The sequence below is a fragment of the Salvia splendens genome, chromosome 21, assembly GCF_004379255.2.
Source record: "Salvia splendens isolate huo1 chromosome 21, SspV2, whole genome shotgun sequence".
NCBI classification, from domain to species: Eukaryota; Viridiplantae; Streptophyta; class Magnoliopsida; order Lamiales; family Lamiaceae; genus Salvia; species Salvia splendens.
This window is the reverse complement of record NC_056052.1, coordinates 8,179,484-8,189,907: the sequence shown is the minus strand read 5'-3', so window position 1 is coordinate 8,189,907 and position 10,424 is coordinate 8,179,484.

The following is a 10,424-nucleotide window of genomic DNA, read 5'->3' as shown; positions in this document are numbered from 1 at the left end:
GCTCCTCCTGCATATTTAGAAATACATGAAGAGCTGAATACAAAGGTACTCAATGAACACATTGTGAAAAGATACAATTATACATTTGAATATATTATCAAGCCATCGCCACAGTAATACTCAGGGGTTTTTCTTAAATGTTCGAGCTTACTAAATTCTCTTACATAAATGTTTGTCTGATCAGACTAAGTTCATTCTGTAATTTGCCTTATCCGAACATTTTGTATAGGGAAAGTGATCACTTTCCACGGTCACTGGACCGGCCAATCCTTTCGATGACACATAGTCCACGTGTAAACAAGTTCGAGTAGGGACTCTCCCCTTGCATGCTAGTACCCAGATTCGATTAATAACGTTCATAGCACATTCGATATTACAAAACAAATATGCATCATACATAAAATAAATAATTTTTGGCAAGACAACATTATTACATGGATAAATATCTTCTCGAAAATACTTCATATTCTATCCACATTTGTATGTAGAATAGAAAAGTTCACCTGATCTGCTTCCAAACTCCGTAAAATTATATTAACCTTCTTGGAGTTAAATTCCTGCAATAGACATTCTCCAACAAAAGATAATAATCTATTTGATTTCAAAAAATAATAAAAGTGGATAGCATGCATCTATGATATGCATCATATCCTTTCATTCTTTCTAAGTGTGAACCCTTTCGCTTTAATTAAATCAGAATTTAATTCATGGAAATTAATTATCCAAAATTTTAATTGACTAAATAAATCCGAGAATTTATTTGAATAAAAAATATGCAAGCTTACTTTCTTAAATTAATTCAAGGAAATTTAAAAAAACAATTAATTTAATTTATATAATTAATCTTAATCTAAAGATTAATTAAATGAAGTTCAAGAAATAATAGAAAGAGTCCACAAATAATTAAATTAAAAATTGCTTTAGTAAAATCTTGGCCCGAAATAATCAAATGAAGATTTGGGGTCATTATTTCACTATTTCGGCCCATGTTGTAATAGTTCGAGCCCAAAAAAAGTTGAATAAAGTTGTAGTAATTTTTTTATATTTTAAACTTATACCAACTTTGTATTTAAAAATAGAAACTTTGAAATGACACGAATTTAATGCACAATTGGTAAAATAATAGAGACGAAAAAAATGAATAAAGTAAGAGAGAGGAAGATAGTAATGAAAATAGTGTTAGCAAATTGTGGGTCCACATCCTAAAATAGAATATTTAAAATTTTCATATTTTTAAGGGACAACCAATATAGAAATAGTTTCTATTTACGAGAGACAGACGTAGTACTTCCATGCCTTAATCTGCAAAGACACACCTCTCGCAACCTACACCTCTTTCTACATAGAAGTTCAATTTAATTTCATACTTTTTTTATAAAATTTATAAAAATATAGTCCCTCTATTTATAATAAAAGTTTTCTATATTTTGATACTCCCTCCGTCCCGTGCTACTCGCACTTTTCATTTTAGGCCGTAAATTTGGGATTGATTTTTTTGTGTAATTAAAAAAGAATTTTAGGTGTAATGAGACATCACTTAATAAAAGAGCTCTTAACTTAAACTAACATATTAATTAAATGCATTAATTCTAACTTAAATTATAAATAGTGTAAGGACTTTGTGACGAGCCGAAAAGCAAACGTGCGAGTAGCACGGGACGGAGGGAGTATTAAATACCAAAATGTTGTTTAATACTCCTTTCATCCTAAGATAGTTGAGTCGTATTCATTTTCAGGTTGTCCTAAACTAGAAGATGGTAATTAAGAGAGGCATTGTGCAGACAAAGGAATTCATATTTCTTGGTATATTTCACTACCTCTATCGGGGTAAATATATAACTCGTACAAAATATTTTATCATTTTTTCATATTAGTACAAAAAGTTTGAAGTTTACATTTTATCATACTCCCTCTGTCCCACGTTACTTGAGGCGTTTCTTTTCGGCATGGGAGTAAAGTAGAAGAGAGAATTAAGTAAGAGAAAAAAACAATGTTTTAAAAACCGGGCCGGACCAGCCGGTTCGACCGGTCGGACCTTGAACCGGTAGGTAGTCCGGTCCGGTTCACCCCTTTAAACCACCATTGCATTGAACCGCCGTGAACCGGTGGAACCGGCCGGTCGGACCGATTGGACCGTGAACCGGAAAACGGTTTTCTATTTTTTTTTTCAAAATTTTTTTAAATTTGTTGTTGGTAGAGGTTGAACTCATGACCTATCTTCTAGTTAAGAAGGCCTCTACCACTCCACCACATGGGCTTATTGAACAATTTGAACATTAAATATTTTTATACATTAACCATTAGTTTTATCTACAAAAAACTAATAATTCATTTTAATTTTATTATTCTTTAATATAATTGTTAATTATAATATATATAATTATCATCCTTTATATTTTAATGATGCTCTACTTACCACCTATATTATTATTAGTACCATATAAGATTCATTATTTACTATAAATAAATTTTTTATATTACATACTTAATTTATATACCCTAGCTATTGACTTTAATGAATAATTTTATCTAAACTAATTAATAAGTACTTAATTAGTATTTAATTATATATTATTTTACGAAATAAATTTTTTTAAATTAATATAAACATTATCTATTTTAATACATGAAATATTAAATTTTTTATCTAGACTAACTAATATTAAATATATATATCAGAATATATTTACTAAAATTTAATATTATTTATATTTATACATCACTAATTATCTATAAGGTTTAATGTTTTGTGATATATTATTAATTGTAAATCATTTAATAAATTTAATAAATTTTTATATATATTTGCAACAGTAAAACGGTTAGACCGGTGATTCGACCGGTTGGACCGTGAACCAGTAACGTCGCCGGTTCGCTTGCCAATCCGGTTTTTAAAACATTGGAAAAAAGAAAGAGTAAAGTAAACGAAAGAATAAAGTAGGTGGGAGTAGATGTTTTGTTTCTAGCCAAAAAGAGAAATGACTCAAGTAACTTGAGACGGAGGGAGTACAAAAAGTTCCATTCGTATTTCAGTCTAGTACATTCTGTTATTTTTGTTTAAAAGGCATTACCTTTTCACTTATGTGAAGTACAAAACGTTTCATAATTTTTTCATGTTGATAAAATTTTTTTTATCAGTGTTTCATATTGATACAAAAATTTTCATCATTGTATTATAGTTTGTGCTTCGCATAAGTAAAAAGTTAACGACGTTTAAAGCCTTTGTTACATAGAAGCCTGCACAATAGACACATACAGTCTAGGGTCTAGGTGATAAATAGTCGTTGGAGCGACCTGAAACTCGTTAGAGTTTGAAGCATATACATACAAATGTTTTAGGGAATGCAACTGTCCTAATTCACGGGGAACTGTTCCACTAAACTTGTTGTTTCTCAAGTCCAATGTCGTGAGCTGTCCAAACTCGCGTGGAATGGTACCAGAGAGATGGTTCTTCGACCGATTACTAATGATAGCAACAAAAAGTTTAAATGAGCATCGATCTGATAAAGCAATCCTCAAGACCATACCAGAGAGGCAGAAATTCTAAAATTACGTATTTAAAGAAACTCTCTAATTCCTACGCAAATATGAACTCGAATGAATAGATTTTCTAGAATCAACGAGATGGCATATCTTTAATTTCTTGAAATCAGTTATCAGTACTCAACCAATGTGAGAAACTGCAACAATTATCGTTCACCTTCTAATGGTATACCCGTATAAACAAAGTAGAAACTCACAGAACTCTTAAATGAGAGAGATTTGCAAGCAATGCATATCCTGAACTTCGGTTCATCAAGTCAACACCACAAATCATCGAATCACAACTAATCACCAATGCCGGGGTTTTAAAGCAACATTAGCACTGAGAAACCACCCCATACCTTCCGGATTAAGGGAAGGGCAACCCTGGATTCTCAATACAAAGACTAAAAATGTGAAACAAAGCAACTGAGCTCCACAAGCAGTCCGTCTACCGCTCATTGCTTTCTGAACCATTTGCAATGGTGGTCGAGGCAGTTTCCTCTGCCAACAGCCAGGACTCTATGATAAGACAAATACACAAAATCGCAAGCTCTTTTAGTGCATAAGTCACCCCCGAGCAATACAGAATGACACAATCTCAAAACAATGATGGCAAATTTGTTCAGCTCTTCAAATCAAGAATCACTACAACTATGCAAGCTTGGAACTAGTTCAAAATCTCATTTATTTAAATCAAGAATGGAAAATTTGTTCAGCTCTTCAAATCAAGAATCAATACAACTATGCAATCTCCCTACTAGCTCATAAAAACAATCTAAAGCAACATTTTAAACCCTTTATTTTAGCCCCTTTTGACTAAGTACCCCCGTTTCACGAACAACGGCATAACCTGGCTAAATTGTCTCCGAGATGCCAGCTTCGGCTGGAAAAATTAAAATGCAGCATACTCAATCGTATTGATTTCTTGAATTCTGCAAACCCTTTTACAATCATATTGACTAGAGGCAAAATGTGTTGTAAAAGAATAATCTTTGCCACAAGCAATCCATGAAAAAGCAAAAAAGGCATGCAGAGCAAAACTTGGCGCAACAAATTCTTAACTTGGAAACAAAAACCTTTGCTAGATAATTTAAATGGGATATGTTGCATAATATTATGGCCATGAAAAAAAAATCGGTCCTGGAAATGATTAGGCGTAGAAAATGAATTACAGAAATGAAAGGAATTACTTAGTCTGATAGGAAAAGAGGGCGATTTTCTTGACTACCCTATTCAGGATGATCGCAGAGGTTGAAACTCTCTTCGACCATCGTTTCTCTGAAAGAGAAGGGAAGGGAAGTGGAAAAATCTCTCTCTCTTCCTTTCTCTTTAGATCATTTTATTTCTTTGATTGTTTAGAAAAAATACTCGCATATAGGGTTCAAATGAGGTAGTAGTAGAAACATATTGTTGATTCTTGTAAGAAAACGTGCATCAATTTGAAAAGGCTAGGCCTTTGGCCTTTCATCTTGTGGTAACCTCCAAAATGTTTATGAGGTACCTTATTGCAAAGACTCTTCAAATAGGCACTCCTATCCTATAAATAGGTGGAGTCTTGAGAGTTGAGAACACACCACAACTTACACTATCTACTTTCTCTAGTTTAAGCATTCTAGTTCGCATTGCATAGCTCGGTTCTCGCCTTCAGTTCAAGTTCGCCGGTGCCTACGAGTTTGAGGTGCTTCAACTCGATAGGAGGAAAGTCGTTTCATCTTTGGGGACAATACGCCAATCCGTGAGCACTAGCCGGGGCGTATTTCGTCTTGCGGAGAGAGGGTCACCTCGACTCGACTTGAAGAATACTATAGTTTGCATCTCTTTACTTTCGTTGTAATTTATTTGTTACATTTACCTTCCAGCTTTGTGTTCTTTGTAATAGCAAGGGTTGCCAGTGTAAAGGCCACTATATTTCCAACAATCGCAAGACGAAATACTATACTCTTGCTGAATCATGTCGACCGATGCTGGAGGAAACATGAAAGTCAAAGCTGGAATAAAGCAACGAACGGTCGCAATGTCGATGCGCTATGGAGTGGTTAATTCCTTGAGATCTATTCTCTTGAGAATGATGTTTATCGTTTGTCATTTGACAAGCAAGACCAATATAGATTTGGTAGTAGTAATTGGGATGCATGGGTTGATAAATATGCCAATGCACATTTGGTTCAATATAATTGTGTACTTATTGTTGGAAACAATACTGTACAAATTATTTGAACGTGTTGTTATAAACAACAAAGATCACGAGGTGATCGCAGTGGTCTCCGACGTAGACCATGGTAATAATCCAAATGAATGGTTTGTTGATACGGGTGCCACATGTCATGTGTGCTCCGAGAGAAGCGTTTTTTCTACTTAAAAATCTGTTGGAGGTAGAAAAGTACGTATGGGAAACCAAGCGTCTTCCGAGGTGATTGGTGTGGGTAATGTGTTCCTAAAATTAGGATCCGGAAAGGTTCTTACCCTCAAGGATGTGCTGCATGTCCCAGACATCCGAAATAATTTGGTGTCAGGCTCACTTCTAGTAAATCATGGATTTTCACTAGAATTTGAGTGTGAAAAGGTTATATTGACCAAGTATGAAAAGTTCATAGGTGAAGGTCACCTAGTGAATGGGCTTTTTGAGCTGAATGTTACGGTCATTCACCGTGGAAAAGGATTAAGAAATAAGGAAGATGACACATCCTCTTATTTGCTTGAGTGCTCTGATTTATGGCATAAAAGATTGGGACATGTAAATCTAAATGCTATAAAAAGATTAGTAAATCTTAATTTACTAAAAGTAGATAAGTTTAACTCACAAGAAAAATGTGAAGTCTGTGTTGAAGCAAAAATGACCAAGCTACCGTTTCGCTCGGTAGAACGGAGCACAAAACCTCTAGAGTTAATCCATACAGACGTATGTAATTTAAAATTTGTGCAAACTAGAGGTGGTAAAAAGTACTTCATCACATTTATAGATGATTGCACAAGGTATTGTTACCTTTACTTATTAAGAAGTAAAGATGAGGCAATTGAAGCGTTTAAAGACTTCAAAAATGAAGCCGAAAATCAACTTAATTGTCGAATTAAGTGTGTTCGAAGTGATAGAGGTGGTGAGTATGTAGCCCCGTTTGCAGAATTATGTCATGCAAGTGGTATAATTCACCAAACAACGGCTCCATATTCTCCCCAGTCAAATGGAGTTGCTGAACGAAAAAATCGAACACTTAAAGAGATGATGAATGCTCTGTTGATTAATTCTGGTTTATCCCAGAACATGTGGGGGGAGGCTGTGTTAACAGCGAATTATATCCTGAATAAAATTCCACTAAAAAATAGGGATGTGACTCCTTATGAGTTGTGGAAAGGGAAGAAACCTTCATATTCATACCTCAAAATGTGGGGGTGTTTAGCGAAGGTAGAAGTGCCACCTCCGAAACAAGTTGCAATAGGCCCTAAAACAGTCGATTGCATCTTTATTGGCCATGCATTTAATAGTAGTGCCTATCGTTTCCTAGTCCATAGGTCAGCTGTGCCTGGCGTGGCTGAAGGAACAACAATTGAGTCAAGGAATGCTATATTCTTTGAGAATGTTTACCCTTGCAAGAGGCAAGAGGATCGTTCTAGTGAAAGAATGATGGATGAATCCACTAGTTCTAATCCTCCAAAAAAGACGAGGTGAAGTCCTGAGGATGTTGAACCAAGACGTGGTAAAAGAGTTAAAGTTGCTAAAACATTTGGTCCCGACTTCATAACTTTTATGTTGGATGACGAACCAAAGTCATTGGCGGAAGCTCTGTCTGGCCTAGACGCGGCGTGGTGGGAAGAAGCTATCAACAGTGAAATTGAATCCATCATGAGAAATAACACTTGGGTGTTAGTAGACTTACCTGAAGGCTGTAAGCCTTTAGGGTGCAAGTGGATTCTGAAAAGGAAATATAAGCCCGATGGTACTATAGATAAGTACAAAGCTCGCCTAGTTGTCCAAGGCTTTAAGCAGAAAGAAGGGTATGACTTTTTTGATACCTATTCACCTATTACGAGAATCACTTCCATTCGGGTGCTTCTAGCGATTGCTGCTTTGCACAATCTTGAGATTCACCAAATGGATGTGAAAACTGCATTTCTGAATGGTGATCTGGAAGAAGAAATATATATGGAACAACCCTGATAAGGCTAATTTCATGCATCGGTCTAGGGGTTCATTTCATGAAATTGCTGGGTCTAACGCATTGAATTAAGTCAGGTATGTGAAGTTTTTCGCCGGATCCAGGAAAAGAAAAGGACGTTTGCATGGTCCTAGGAAACTGGCGAAAGGGTGAACAATTGGAAGAAAATTGCTAGACGGGGGAAGCCTCGGAGTTGAAGGGTAGAATAGAGATTTCTACGAAAACTCTAGAAGGCTATGTCCGCATCTATAAAAAGGGAGAAGCATGCAGGCTGGAGGGACCTTCTCGGTGGAGGCCTCACTAACAGCTCCTTGCTCGATTCACCTTTCCACACACTTGACTCTAAATTCGCGGGAGATTCCAGTAGCACTTGGCTGGTGGTTCACGTTTAGCTGTCCGATAATGGTTCGAGGGTTGTAACACCGTCCTAGTTCAAGGGCGAAGAAACAATTTACATTTCCGTTGCTATTTACACTGATTCCGCCGAGCTTCGCTGTTCGAAGCTCGGTTTTCTTTTGACAACCAATATTTCCGGTTTTATTCCAGATTTTACTTTCGCTTATGTCTATTGTGTTCATTTCTGGTTTGCTGGTTGAGTTCGATTAATTTCGAGTTTGGATTGTCGGAGTTAGTTATTTTCGCAGTTGGTTCTGATTTATTGCCGATACTTGTTGTTTGGATCTGATGAATGGTTCTGTTTTTTGGATGAATCGGAGGTTGGGTTTTGCTGGAGTTTGTGATCTGTTTGCAGATTGTTCACGATTGATTGAGATTGGAGTAGATCTGTGAAAATCGGAGTTATGGCGTTGGTTTTGCTGTTTGTTGGGTTCGGATGGCTTGGATCCGGAGTGGATTAAGCGTCCGACGTGATTCTGAGCAAGAGTGTTTAATTTTATGCCGCGCTTACGTATTTTCATTTCATTTCGCCTAGTTTACGTAGATCTGTCGTATCTTCGAGTTATTGTAAGTTTCCGTCGACCAAATCTGTTTATTATGTTTGAATCTGGGCATTTCCTCTGTTTTCTCCATTTGCGAATCTGAATTAGTTAGAAAAGTGCATGAAGATTGTTAGCTGCAGCTTTACCGTACGTTGTCAGGCTTGGATTTCATGGTCCCCACTTTTTATTTCCTTTGTCTAGTGGTTATCGGTAGTTATGTTCTCGGTCTAGGAGTTGTTTAACCTTTTCTGCCTGTTACTTGGTTTAAGAGTCCTTTGTTCTTCGGTCTAGTATTTACGTTTTGTGCCTAGGTCTAGTAGTAGTTAAAATCTCAACCCCTTTTGCGTGGCAGCAGCCATTTTGACCAAATTCTCTCAATACTAGCCTACGAATCCATCTCTGTGGGATCGACTCCACTTCCCTATACTAATCCATAGTATTCGGGTTGAGGAAATTTAATTGTTGAAGGAGAGTCATGAGTGCCCAACGACCGAAGCGCCATTCGATCCCTCGAGTTACTGGACCCTGTGATTCAGTTAATTCGGAGAAGCGTGGTGTCTCGACCTAGCAGTTGCTCAGATCGATTTTTGCAAGCGCATAACTCACTAGACACTCTCGTCCTTCAAATGGCGCCGTTGCCGGGGATGGATGGCGTGCTTAGTGCTAGTGTTCAGAGTCTGTGGTGTAAATAGTTTTGATTTGTTTTCTTTCTCTTTTTGTCTTGCAGTTTATGAGCAGAGGCTCAAGGTCTACCTACTGGAGCAACTCATCTGGGTGGACACACGGCCAGTTTGGTTGGCGGGTTAAGGATACAGTCTCTACTGTGACCACCAGATCAGGGTTCACCACAGTAGGCCCGTTTCCGAGTGAATTTACTAGGGACGAATCTTGGACGTCATCAGGACGCGAAGATCCAGAATCACCACCCGAATCAGAAACAGAGTCAGAAACAGGGGAAGCAGAGGAATTAGTCATGGCGCAGGTGGTAGACCCAGATCCAGAAATCGACTCTCTCACTGCCCATTTAGATGGAGAACCAGCTCAAGCTATAGTAATGAATCCACGCCAGAGGACTATCGAGATCAAGACAAACGTACTCGGCATCTTGCCGACGTTCTCTGGGCGTAGAAATGAGTGTTCGTATGAGTTCTTAAATGAATTCAGTAAGTTATGTGGTATTCAGAAGAGGCTGAATGATGCAACAGAGGAGGATTATCGCTTACGAGCGATTCCATTTACCTTGAAGGGGGAAGCTAATACGTGGCTATTGAGGTTGCCTCCGGATTCTATCCGCACGTGGAGGGACTTCAAGTTGGAATTCTTAGATTATTTCTTCCCATCCAACAAGACGAATGCACTTAAGAAAGAAATACTAGAGTGTAAGCAAGATTACGATGAATCGTTGAGTCAGTACTGGTCGAGATTTAAGGGGTTGTTGGATGCATGCCCGAATCACCGGATGATAGAGGCAGAGACCTACTCTCTGTTTTACGAAGGAGCCACTCCCGAGTCAAAGGACTTAATGAACTCCTCGAGTGGGGGAAATTTCACAAGAAAAAGGGGAAGTGAGGCAAGAGAGATCCTAGGGAAGTTGATTGACGCTAAGAAGGCATACGATAACCCTAGGAATGCAGTGAAAAGAGGATCGGTGCATGCTGAGAGAGAACAAGAAGATAACAAAGTCGAAGCGAGGATTGATAGGCTCGAGAAGGCTCTTTTGAACGCGATTGAAAAGACGATTCCACTGGCTTCACAAGGGAAGGAGAAATCTCCTGGTCCAGGAGATAATCAAATGCAACAATATTACGGG